Here is a 13,877-nt window from a genome sequence, read left to right as displayed (position 1 = left end):
TGCATATGCTTTGCCCAGTTCGGGTGCTGCGAGTTTATGTTGACTGTACTAGCCAGTGGCATAAGTCAGAGCAGTTGTTTGTGTGCTTTGGTGGCCGCAACAGGGGTGTTTCGGTGTCCAAGCAAAGACTGTCTCATTGGCTAGTTGATGCAATTTCAAATGCTTATGAAGTGCATGGTTTACCTTCATCTTCGGGTTGTCGAGCTCATTCTGTGAGGAGCATGGCATCCTCATGGGCTTTGGCTAGAGGTGCATCCTTGGAGGAAATTTATATGGCGGCAGGATGGTCCTCTCTGCATACATTTGTTAGATATTATAATATGGACAAGGGTTTGACTCCTGCTTCCCAAGTTCTCTCTGTAGGAACAAGAATAAACTCATAATTCCCTCTGTTTTATGCAGACGCTTTAGCTTGCTTGTGTACCGCTATATGCTTGCCACATGGGCGTAGACATTTAGCAGCTACTGTTCGCATGGCGTGAATGTATATCGTTCCCAATGCGATTATGCAGCTCGAGTTCCTATGAAAGGGAACGTCTTGGTTACGTGAAGCGTAACCCTGGTTCCCTGAATGGGAATGAGACACTGCATAAGCTGGCCATACTCTCTAGCAGCTGTATAGGCTTGTGTCTTCATGCAGAAAATCTGACTCGATGGCGCAAAGCAGGCACCTCTATGGAGCCCATGACGTAGCTCCCTAGGGGTGTTGCTTGAGCGCCATCAGCCAATAAATTGCCGTGATTGTATAAATGCTTCAGACCACATGAAACTCAGGGTGTGTCCCAATGCGATTATGCAGCATGTTGTTCCCACTCAGGGAACCAGGGTTACTCTTTACATAACATTTGTATGCTGGTTTCAAACATCTAGTTCAAAATATTCAAGTCTTAAATTACAATATTTCTCATGAATGTTCACATGAAACATATCCCACTGGTTTAATGGCAGGTTCCATTGTGACCACCAGGGTAATGCAAAAACTCAGTGAACTGTATCTTTGACCCTGAACAATAATGGTGAAAAGGTTAAATAGCATTTTTGTTGCCAAGACTTCAATGTATGTGGCTATAAAAATATATGACTTTAAAAAATAAACCTACCACCTACTATGAGAAATATTTAAGACCCCAGCACACTTACGGGGAGTTAATTTTGTTCGTCGTTCAGAGGAAAAAGAAGTTTGAAAGAGCTTAGTAATGACATACTGTTTGCGACATTCAGACACCGGCCGCGCCACTGGGGGAAGCATTTAGAGGAGCATTTAAATATGAGGATGCACAAGACTACATGTAAAAACTAATGTGACTAATGTGACATTAAAGTGTGTTATCAATAAATTCTTGCCTCTTTCTATGAGTAGAATTCACACAAGATCAGTAAAAGAAGCTGTTTTCACTACTCGATGATGATTTAAAGTAATATATATGCAGCTGATAATGTGCAATTTGTAATGTTTACCTTGTGCATTCAAGGTGTTAATACGCTAATATGCTGTATGCAGCCATAATATGTGCCAATTAGGGATGTGCCCGAAGCCAAATACCTTATTTGGAAAGGCACGAATAATGACTTCAAAACGAATAACGGATTCATCCGAATAATATATAAGACATATTTTTATGAATGATTATCCAAAAAGCACAAGGATTAAGCCACATTTTAAATAAACATATCCAAAATTTATGAATCTGGGCAGCCAATATTTCTAAAGTGTATACCTTATGAATGAAAATGCGCACATTGTGATTTCAGACCAGATGGGCATGGTCTCGACTCCGTTTGTGGTCTCTGTTAATTGTGCATATCTGGAGCTTGTCAAGTGTAACATTAACTAAGATATGACATCATATACACTTTCCACTTCTTGAAATGTCTATTCTTGAAATGTCTGTTAATGTATCACACGATTCACACGTGATTCTCATGTATTTATTTATAGCCTAAACCTGAGCGCGATGTTAATTTCCTGACCTGAAGTGGTTAAATGTCGGAGCTCGTCTATCCGTCACTTAAAGTTTTCCACATTTATATTCACATCAGTGATTAAGTTAATTAACTGGTTAAGACTTTATTCTGATTTTTTTTTTTTTAAATGCTTCATAGAGTATTCACCTATTAGGAATATTCCACCTTATGTAAAACGAAGAAACTGAAACTTGATCTTAATCTTTTTATTTCTTCTTCTTATTGAAACTGTTTTAAATTTTAAAATGTTAAGTGTTCTTGAACTCTGGTAAGGCGCTATAGAAATATATAAATTATTATTATTATTATTATTTACTAAATAATGGTGTCCTATCATAAAAATGCCTGATAGACTTATGGGATTTTCACCTGTTTGTAGGCTATATTGATTTTATTTTAATTTCTTTTCATGTTTGAATTTGTATTTATTATTCACTGAAAAATGTGTGCTTGACATTTCACATTTTGCTTGACACCTCCTGCCTTAAGAATAATGTTGTTATATGTGCACAGACAAACTAAAATTCTGTTTCATGCAGATATTAATATCTGAAATACCAGGAGAAACCAGTTAATGTAGCCTACAAATTCAGCTTCATCTGGTAAAAAAAAAAAAAAAAAAAAAAAAAAGAATAAAATTATATTTTTGTTAATAATAATCATATAATAATAATAATAATAATAATTATTATTATTATTATTATTATTATTATTATTATTATTAGGCTAATATTATGAAAAGGCGTATACAAGGCATATTTTATTAATAGTAACTATAAATGTAAGAGTAGCACTTAAAAATGGGTGTTTCATTTAGTTTTGACACACTTTCATTTTTCATTCATTTTTTCATATGAACAGATACAGATACAAATACAGATAATGGCTTCGCTGCACACCCCTAGTGCCGATTACACTCTGTTACTGTGATTTGGATTGACACTGATACTACTGTAACAATGGGTGTATATAAATGTGTTAATGTTCATTTTTACAGACCAAAAAATTATGATAGGCATATCTTACTTTGGGCAGATATGTGAATTATGTTCTGCTGTAGATGGCACATGCAGTACCGCCAAACTCTATACACATATTAAGCAGTCTGTGGAGGGCACCAACTCCTTAGGGGGGCATCTTAAAAGACACAATTTTCAAACGGCAGTTCAGATGAAGTAATTGAAGGAGACTAATTAAATTGATGTTTAGATAAGAACTTTTGTGGTAATAAACAGAGAGGAGATTTGAGTGTCCTTTCTTGTTTGGACTTAATGGACTTTGTCAGAGAGAGTGTCCACTGTTACCTTAATAGCTGCTGATTTTGCTCCTTAATGACTCTAATAACAAGCCAGAATGACAATTAACTTGATTCTAGATTCAGTACTAAAGGGCTTGTATTAAACTTCAATACAGAATGGGCAGGAGGTGTGTACAGGCCTTGAGGGTGGGCCTTGAATTTAATTGCACATGCACGTGCGGTCAGGGAGAAATGGATGCTGCTCAATCTGAGAGATTCTGTAGCGCAGAAAAAGCTGTCCTTAAACACTGACACACACACATATATATATATATATATATATATATATATATATATATATATATATATATATATATTTCCCTTTTGATCATGTGAGGCACACAGCTAGATGCAGCTTTGAAGGAGTTCTGTATTACTGTATGTGACAAAATGCGTATGCAAATGGACTCTCAAGTGTAACTTTTGTTTGCCATCGTTCACCTATATTTGTGACTGTGACTGAATGATGTATGATTCCCTTTTCTGTTGAACTGATGAGAGGAATTCTTGCAGAACAGCATATTCAATCATATTTCATCTAAAAGCATATATAAAGCAAGATAAAATGGTGCAATGCACCTCTATCTAAACATACACTAATGAAAATAACTCTTAAAGTCAACATGACATCAAAAATGACTGGATTTACTTTATCAATGCATGTTACTGGTCTTATTGTGCATGATCCTTTGATAAAATGTGATAAATTGCTCTGCCTCTGAAACAAATTTCATTTTCATGCAGACATCACCTAAAACAGGGGTTTTCAAACTTTTTAATGCCAAGGATCCCCATACATGATGATTCTCATTGCGGAGGACAATATAAAAGCAGCTATATACTGTATGTTCATTATTTATAAAATGGCCCAACAATAATGCTCTCAACAATAATGTAAGTAGGTCATTAATAAAGATCTATACACAGGCTACTGACAGTCTACTGAATGTTTGTTGAAACACTGTTTACTAGCTATAGCAAGCCAGTTGATAAGTCACTTATAGTCAGTTAAATATCTATTTGGGACCATCAAAATAAAGTGTTACTGTTAAATTCTTCAATATATTAAGTATGTACATGTAATGTGTACACATTTTGTTACATGTTTGTTATTTATGTGCTCAATTTGTACTTTAACAAGTGCTAAAATGGTACTGTCTCTTTAAGACTAGCATCCAGTTTAGCACACAATTGCAAGAGTCACATCCATGCTATGTGCAATTAAAGTTAATGTTTCTTTTTACTTAAAGAGCAACAGCTGACTATACATAACAGAAATTATATATATAAAAAAGTCATTTAATGCTATTAACGTTAATGTAATAAAGGTTGTTTCAGGTTGACTTTAGATCCTCCATAAGAAAATCCACAGCTGAAGCATCAACATTTCAATTAAATTAGATACTCCCCTAGTTAATTCTCATCATTTTACCCCCAGATGATAGTGGATGCATAGTTTGCACAGCTTGATACTGGACCATGCAAGACATTCAACACTTCTTAATATTATTATTATTGCTTTTTACAGCTTAATTAAAGCTGCAATAAAAAATATTGCCATTTTCTTTTCTTTGTTTTTTTTTTCTTCTGTATTTTAATAGGGTCATAATTGCAAAGCCTCTTCTTCACTTTAAAGAGAAGCTACACCAGTACTTACCCTACACAAGGCTCAGACACTCTGATTGCTGGGGAATCCTTCTCTTTTATGGCGGATAACAGTTTTAATAAATCTGGACGTGTGTGTGTGTGGGGTAAAAAGAGACAGGACATTGGCAGCAATTCTAGCCACTAAAGAAACTGAACTAACTAAAGGAACAGGGAACTTTACTGCTGGCTTTGCTATAGGCATGTGCTCTGGACATCAGTACACAATGATGAGCGTGTGGATGATCCGTGTAAATGGAAAATATACTGTGTAGAATAAGATAGAATCTCAGGTATCACAAGGTGACCAGATGTCTCTCTATTTTGATTTTTTTTTTAGATCCTTTTCAAGAGTGCAGACTTATTTAACTGTGGTGAGCAGGACGTGGCCGAGTGGTAAGGATGGACCCCTGGCGGGGAATGATCTCAGTCAGCCAGGAGAGAGACAAAGAGGAGCCAGAGCCGCAGTTTGGGAGAGAGAGAGAGACGGACAGAGCTGTGTGTGTGTGTCAATGTGTTTTACGTGATGCTGAAAAGCGAAGTTGATGTTACAATGAAAAGTGCCATTAAAAGAAACTTACGTGGATTGTCCACCCGGCTCCCGCTTCCTCCTTCATAAGAAAGGCATAGGTCTGCCACACTGGTGCCGGAACCCAGAAACTGGAGGAAGGATGCTCTGTCATGGAGTCCTCACCACTGGCTGAAGATCGTGACAACGAGAAGATACCCGATCTGGTGGTGATGGAGCAATATATCAGCTGGTGACCGAAAGGGACGGCTGAGTGGGTCCAGTGCCATTGCCCGACATCGCTGACGGAGGAAGTGTAGCTGGTTGAGGACCATTTGGCGGCATGTTCGGGGGCCGACAAGTCCTCTGCTCTTTCTCTCTCCTTTCTCTTCATTAAGTGGCGACTCAATAGAGAAACAAAATTGTTTATTGAAGAAAAGTAAGGATCAATGACGTAATGCTTTTATTTAAAATCTATTGAATTATTCAAAAATACATTAAAAAAAATTATTCACACAAAACTAGAACTTGAATACAATTCTACTATGATGAGCAGGTCTCAATTTTTATTTTATTATTTATTTATTTGTACAGCCTTTACAGTGTTTTATCAAAAATTCTTAAAAAAAAATAAAATAAAAATAGTAATGAAACAATTTATAAAATTTGTAAAAAATAATAAATTTAATTGACTAATATTCGAAAAAAAAAAATACTTTGTAAAACTAACTAACATTTTGGTAGGTAGCGAACTAAAAAAAAAGAAATATATATATATATATATATATATATATATATATATATATATATATATATATATATGTGTGTGTGTGCAGTATATATCAGGGGCTTTCAAAGTGTGGGGCATGCCTCGCCAGGGGTGCACTAGAGCATGTCAGAGGTAGAGGTCTGCACGGGCCTTAAAATTAAACCCGAACCCAACCCGTACCTGAGACCCTACCCGACCCTACCCACGCAAAAAGACATTCGGTGTGAACGGCCCCTAACTTGTCCGTTCACGCATCTGTGAGTGAGAGCGCGTGTACAAAAAAAGTTTGTTAAGCCTGTTTATTTTTTTCATTAATAACAAACCCGAACCAACCTGAACCCGAAGTCCTACTTGAAAAACCGTCAGGTTCTCGGGTCATGTCAGGCCCGGGTCGGGTTGCAGACCTCTAGTCAGGGGAGGTGCGGAGAGTGGTAAAATGTTTTATTAAATAATTTATATATATATATATATATATATATATATATATATTTTCTGTGATTCTGTGATATTTTTCAATCGTGTATGTTGTGTCACAAGGGAGGCCCACTGTCTTTGAAAACCGCTTGTATATATATATATATATATATATATATATATATATATATATATATGTATATGTATATTTTATTTTTGACGATTTCATCACATGACATTTTTAAATTCTTTAAATCTTTTTTTTTTTTTTTTTTTTTTTTGGAGATACTACAAATGGCTTACAAATATGTTTGAAACCAAATTGGACACATTTCTACAAACTTGACATGTGTATTTCTCATTTTTTATCACCTTGACAACCTAATATGTTTATGACCTTTAAACAGAAATGTCCTTAATCAAACATTTGCCACTTTCACACATGAGACCTGTTAAAGTGGAGTACAATTGATTTAGAGGTACAAAGGGGATCTTTTGGTTTTCCAGAATTTTGGTCCTATGCAAACTTTGTTCACAAAGGAGGCTAGATACTTACAGGTGCATCTCAATAAATTAGAATGTCGTGGAAAAGTTCATTTATTTCAGTAATTCAACTCAAATTGTGAAACTCGTGTATTAAATAAATTCAATGCACACAGACTGAAGTAGTTTAAGTCTTTGGTTCTTTTAATTGTGATGATTTTAGCTCACATTTAACAAAAACCCACCAATTCACTCTCTCAAAAAATTAGAATATGGTGACATGCCAATCAGCTAATCAACTCAAAACACCTGCAAAGGTTTCCTGAGCCTTCAAAATGGTCTCTCAGTTTGGTTCACTAGGCTACACAATCATGGGGAAGACTGCTGATCTGACAGTTGTCCAGAAGACAAGCATTGACACCCTTCACAAGGAGGGTAAGCCACAAACATTCATTGCCAAAGAAGCTGGCTGTTCACAGAGTGCTGTATCCAAGCATGTTAACAGAAAGTTGAGTGGAAGGAAAAAGTGTGGAAGAAAAAGATGCACAACCAACCGAGAGAACCGCAGCCTTATGAGGATTGTCAAGCAAAATCGATTCAAGAATTTGGGTGAACTTCACAAGGAATGGACTGAGGCTGGGGTCAAGGCATCAAGAGCCACCACACACAGACATGTCAAGGAATTTGGCTACAGTTGTCGTATTCCTCTTGTTAAGCCACTCCTGAACCACAGACAACGTCAGAGGCGTCTTACCTGGGCTAAGGAGAAGAAGAACTGGACTGTTGCCCAGTGGTCCAAAGTCCTCTTTTCAGATGAGAGCAAGTTTTGTATTTCATTTGGAAACCAAGGTCCTAGAGTCTGGAGGAAGGGTGGAGAAGCTCATAGCCCAAGTTTCTTGAAGTCCAGTGTTAAGTTTCCACAGTCTGTGATGATTTGGGGTGCAATGTCATCTGCTGGTGTTGGTCCATTGTGTTTTTTGAAAACCAAAGTCACTGCACCCGTTTACCAAGAAATTTTGGAGCACTTCATGCTTCCTTCTGCTGACCAGCTTTTTAAAGATGCTGATTTCATTTTCCAGCAGGATTTGGCACCTGCCCACACTGCCAAAAGCACCAAAAGTTGGTTAAATGACCATGGTGTTGGTGTGCTTGACTGGCCAGTAAACTCACCAGACCTGAACCCCATAGAGAATCTATGGGGTATTGTCAAGAGGAAAATGAGAAACAAGAGACCAAAAAATGCAGATGAGCTGAAGGCCACTGTTAAAGAAACCTGGGCTTCCATACCACCTCAGCAGTGCCACAAACTGATCACCTCCATGCCACGCCGAATTGAGGCAATAATTAAAGCAAAAGGAGCCCCTACCAAGTATTGAGTACATATACAGTAAATGAACATACTTTCCAGAAGGCCAACAATTCACTAAAAATGTTTTTTTTTTTATTGGTCTTATGATGTATTCTAATTTGTTGAGATAGTGAATTGGTGGGTTTTTGTTAAATGTGAGCCAAAATCATCACAATTAAAAGAACCAAAGACTTAAACTACTTCAGTCTGTGTGCATTGAATTTATTTAATACACGAGTTTCACAATTTGAGTTGAATTACTGAAATAAATGAACTTTTCCACGACATTCTAATTTATTGAGATGCACCTGTAAGTATTAGTTACATACTCCTGACTAGAGGTCTTCACGGGTCAAAATATTTGTGCCCAAACCTAAAGAGACCTGGAAATGTACTACCCAGAACCAACCTGGCCCATCTATTATTTGAATACTTGGACCCGGACCCATGCAGAACCAAAAAATGCCGGACCCGAACTCGACCCGTCTATTATTCAAAAGCTGGGACCCCGACCCAGCCGGGTATCACAGACCTGATCGGCACCGATTCCACAGGACAAGTTAATTTACGTTGTGAAAACAAAACTTTATGTCGTACCTAATGTAACGTTAGTTGCCTTCTCCTCCTCTCCCTGGCCGTGATGCATATAATCCATCCTCCTTGCCAAGAAAGTTGGTAAAAAACACCCATGTTATTCCTCTCTTGCTGACTGAAACAGCATAGCTAGTCCACTCATTATTTCAGCTTCAAAAGTCCACTTGCTGTCACGGTGACGGATGACAAACACAACTTGTTTAGAATCAGCATTGCAGTGTTGTTGTATCTCGCATAATAAGATAACTTCGACTGTTTGCCCTTTTGAACTACAATCGATTGCTCGTTCATTGCCACGGCTGCTAACGTTAACATTGCTAGTTTGCTATCATCTGTGCTCTCTGAGAAGAGTCTGACCTCTGTTCTGTTGTCTGTTCTGCTCTCTGACCCCAAACAGAACAGGTACCGCTAGGTTTGACCTCTTTATATTCATTTTCTTTGAGCTTTTTTTTCACATTAGTGAAGAATGTATCCATCTGTACCATGCGCGCCTTAACTCCGCTCTGCCTCTGACGTCACTCAGCTCATTGTGGCTCCGCTGCACTGAGTCCGCTCTTGTGATTTATTTCACTTTATTTCCCAGCTCACGCATTCTCGTCCTAATTTTACAATGTTGCAAGTTACAACACACACACACAGCACTTCCATTATCATCAGTGCTGTCTGATCGCGGCCGGGCTTCTCGGATCGACTCGGGTATTACACACAATGTTAAACAGACCCAGGACCCACAGTAATAGAATGGGACCTGACCCGGACCCGGCTGACATTATAAATGTAGATCCGAACCTGTACGGGTCCCAGGTTGGGTCAAGGGTCCTCGGGTTAGGGTGGACCCATGAAGGCCTCTACTCCTGACCTCAAACATACTCAAACTGTCAATATTAAGGCTTTGTTCAAACATATAATTAAAACATTACTGTAATAGTAATGTTACAACGGAAATTGCCAGAACTGGTTTACCTTTTTTTATTCCCAGTGGATCCAGTAGGAAAGATGGCGCTCATTCACTAAAGGCTTAGTTGTGTAAAAGCACCTTTTGAAATGTATTATCAATACCCCAAAATGAAGAGGCCAAACAATATGCCAAATTATTAACATGACTGAAGCTGAATGCAAATTCATTTTTTTAATTTTTTTTTTTATCATACATTATATGGCCAAAAGTTTGTGGATACCCCCTTCTAATTAACAAATTTGGTTACTCCATTAAATCCAGTAAAGAAAAATCATAATGTTTCTTTATGTAATGGCTTGGGCTTTGTGTGCTTCCAAATGTGTGGCAACTGTTTGGGGATAGCCCTTTTCTGTTCCAGCATGACAATGCCCCTGTGAACAAAGTGAGGTCCATAAAGAAATGGTTTACTGTGTCTGGCGTGGAAGAAATTGACTGGCCTGCACAAAGCCCAGACCTGAACCCCACTGGTCACTTTTGGGGTGAACTGGAACAGCAACTGTAAGTCAGGCCCCATTGACCAACATCAGTTCCTGACCTCACTGATAGCCTTGTGTCTGAATGAGAGCAAATCCCTGCAGCCATGTTACTTCATACAGTATAGTGGAAAGCCTTCCCAAAAGAGTGGAAGCTGTTATTACAGCAAAGGGGGAAATTGATGCCTAAGGTTTTGAAATCAAATGTTCATCAAGCACATATGGTGTCCACAAACTTTTGGCCATATAGTGTATTTATAACAACAAAAGCAGAAGATAACATTATAGCCTGCACGATTCAATGGGACACTTGTGGATGTGGCTTCACTTCACTCAGTGTAATGTATATTATTTATTTTATTTTTGCATTTATCATAGTTTTTTACCTGCTTTTTGTGACCCCATCAGAACAGATCTGCGACCCACCAACTTTCAGAAAAGTTGTTAGGCTGTAAACATAAAAATAGCTGAAACAAAGTTTTGTGATTTTTGGACAAATACCAGACTTAATTTATAGAGCAAAGCTTTAACAAAAAGTACATTTACATTACACTTTCCAAAGCAACTTACAAGTGAAGGAAACACAGGAGTTGTAAACATTAGCAGTACTATAATACCAAACACAGCTAGAAAAGTGAGACGGCAGAACAGGAGAGGGGATTTTGTTTTTACCTTTGATAAATGTGATGAGGAGGAGGGTGTGGCTGGGCCGTGAGGGTGCATGGCCGGCACTGAATCAGCTGATCAGCGGGACAGTGAGATAAAGGGGAGCCAGAGACCCCAGTTTGACAGAGAGAGAGAGAGAGACGCACGTGGACGTGCTGCATGTGTGTGTGTTTGTTTATGTTTGATTTATGTTGAGTTTTGCATTAAAACGTTATGTTGACTGTTCAGCTGGTTCCCGCCTCCTCCTTGCCCACCTTTACCTGTTACAGTGGTGCCAAAACCCGGGATGGAGGAGGGATGCGCTGTCGCGGAGTCCTCGCCGCTGCCATCCGCCAGGGGAGCAGCCACAGCCATCAGCCTGGGGACGGAGGGGTCACTGCCAGCTGCCGAGAGCCGGAGGAACCTCTGCCGTCCGCCAAGAAGGGTGCACGGCCGGCGCTGAATCAGATGATCAGCGGGAGAGCGAGATAATGGGGAGCCGGACACGCCGGTTCAAGAGGGAGAAAGACGCACGCTCCCCTTTATCTCGATCTCCTGCTGATAAGCTAATTCAGCACCAACAGCGAACACTCACACCCCGGCCATGCCCTGCTCCTCCAATCACACACAAACACGTCTCCCTCTGACAAGAGCCATATCCTCAATTTCATCCCCGCATATTAGCGTGCACATGAAACAGCACATCAAAAAAATCACTTGAACAAATATATTCATTAAAAAGGGAACTTGACAATTTTCTACCCAGTTTTTCCAGTAGTGATCTAATGGAACAAACCCGGAGTAATTATTTGACGGTGCAGTCGGGTCCTTTGTGAAGTTACATTACAGATGCATAGAATATCTACTGCAGCATTGAGGCTCACTAAACACTGATTACAGCTTTAATTTGCATGCATCTGCAATGATTCATGAAATTGTCACGACCAAAGTGAAATTAATTACCCACGGGTGCACTGCAGCTTGGGAAAATACCCTTGACCACAGCTGACCGACAACAGGCTCTCATTGAAAATGATGTGTACCTATAATATATCTCAATAAGCATGTGAATCATTGAATCAGAAAAATGAATTATTACCCAGGCATCATAAAATGGCCCAAACACAGTTGGACTCTAGGGCTCCGCACCCGTCCATTTCAGTATTCAGTGCATTACTTCATATTAAAACATGCTCTGTTATCATGTGTTCAGACCTCCCAGGTGAGATTCATTCTTTATAAACAGACCAACAGGATATTGTGAAAAAATGCAATACCATTTCAATTCAAGTAATAATGTTTGCAAGCAGCATGTACTGTCAATGTATGGGTTTTAGCTAAGTTCAAGTGGACCACAGAAGCAGGACAGTATAAATATAAATAAATATACACAAAACATAAGCCACACAGACTCAAAATATGGTATTCATTGGCGATAGTATGTGCTGTTCTTTGAGATGTCTCAAAGTGAAGTACAGCAGACAATCTAGTCTGTGAACCCATAACATTTGATCTTGTGTGGTACATTCTGCCTGATTGAATTAGATGTGGAGCCATTGTGAACAAGTCTATAAGGAAAGCTTCACAGAGTGTGTGTGTGAGTGTGTGTGTGTGTGGGCAGGTTTAAGTGGTTTATGAGGACTTATTTTTAGTTTATAAACTGGTAATTACAAGGTTATTATGCTATAAATGTGGTTTGAGGACATTTCTAGTGTCCCCATAATTCAAATCACTTAAAAAACATACTAAATGATGTTTTATTGAAAATGTAAAAATGCAGAAAGTTTTTTGTGAGGGTTTGGTTTAGGGGTAGGGTTAGGCTTAGGGGATAGAATCTATAGTATAAAAGCAAAGAATGAAAGAAAAGCAAAATAGAATAAATTAAAGAAAAAAAATAAATTAAATAAAAGAGAGAGAAAGAAATGAATGAACGAACGAAAGAACGAACAAACAAAACAATAAAAGAAAGAAATAGAATACAAGAGAGAGAAAGAAAGAAAGAAAGATGATCCAGTGTTACTGATCTCAGTCCAGTAGTTTTCAAACGCATTGATTAGTTTTGCTACATTTCCGCCACTGAAACAGATTTTTAAATCGCTCTCCATTTCTGCATTCTTTGGAAAAAGATGACATTAGGAATCTGAAAATGGATTAACGGATTAGTGTTGCTGCGATTGAAATATCAGAATTACCATAATTACGAGATTCCGACTTGTAAAAACCATTCGTGCCGGATGTTCAGGCTGCATGAGAGAACGTTAATGTGTTGAACATCTGAACATCTTGTAACGTCTGTGTAAGATCAGTGATGGCTAATTACACTTTGTTTGAAAAAAACTTTGTTTGAAAAAAAAACCTTTTAGCCTTTTGACATTTGCATATAAATTACTGACCTGGCCTCCACGTTTACATTTATATGGGTGCTAAATTGCAGATGGTCTTTATCACTATCAAAAGGATGCTAAAACAGGTCTCCTCTGAAGTGTCTCCATCAAGCTTCAAACACATTCCACAGAAAGGGGGTGACCCCCCGTGCCAGGCACCAGAGCAGTTGTCTGTCTCCAGTAATTCCAATACACGTCACACACACACCTAAAGACATTTTCTCTATTTAGGCCATAGTAAGCAGTTATAAATGTATCTGCTATATGCATGTGTTGTATGTATATTCCCCTATCATATTAACTTGGTTAAAACCCTTTACTTGTATTAGTTAGACGTTAAACGCATATATTCAAGTGTATGAGTGTATCTCTGCTTTAATATCGTCTGGAGGTTA

The 13,877-nt window shown here is 38.3% G+C and overlaps 1 long non-coding RNA gene across 2 annotated transcripts in view; it reads right to left on the bottom strand.

The window, feature by feature from the left end:
* Positions 1-8,588, bottom strand: part of LOC127428108 (uncharacterized) — a 646,769-nt gene extending 638,181 nt beyond the window's left edge. For both annotated transcript variants that reach the window (XR_007895026.1, XR_007895025.1), the window contains exon 1: positions 8,106-8,588. This is a non-coding gene — a long non-coding RNA (uncharacterized LOC127428108). The remainder of the gene's footprint in view (positions 1-8,105) is intronic.
* Between the last annotated feature and the right edge of the window lie 5,289 nt (positions 8,589-13,877).

The sequence above is a fragment of the Myxocyprinus asiaticus genome, chromosome 37, assembly GCF_019703515.2.
Source record: "Myxocyprinus asiaticus isolate MX2 ecotype Aquarium Trade chromosome 37, UBuf_Myxa_2, whole genome shotgun sequence".
Lineage (NCBI taxonomy): Eukaryota > Metazoa > Chordata > Actinopteri > Cypriniformes > Catostomidae > Myxocyprinus > Myxocyprinus asiaticus.
Note: the sequence above shows the minus strand (reverse complement) of the source record. Positions and strands in the feature narration are given on the sequence as shown.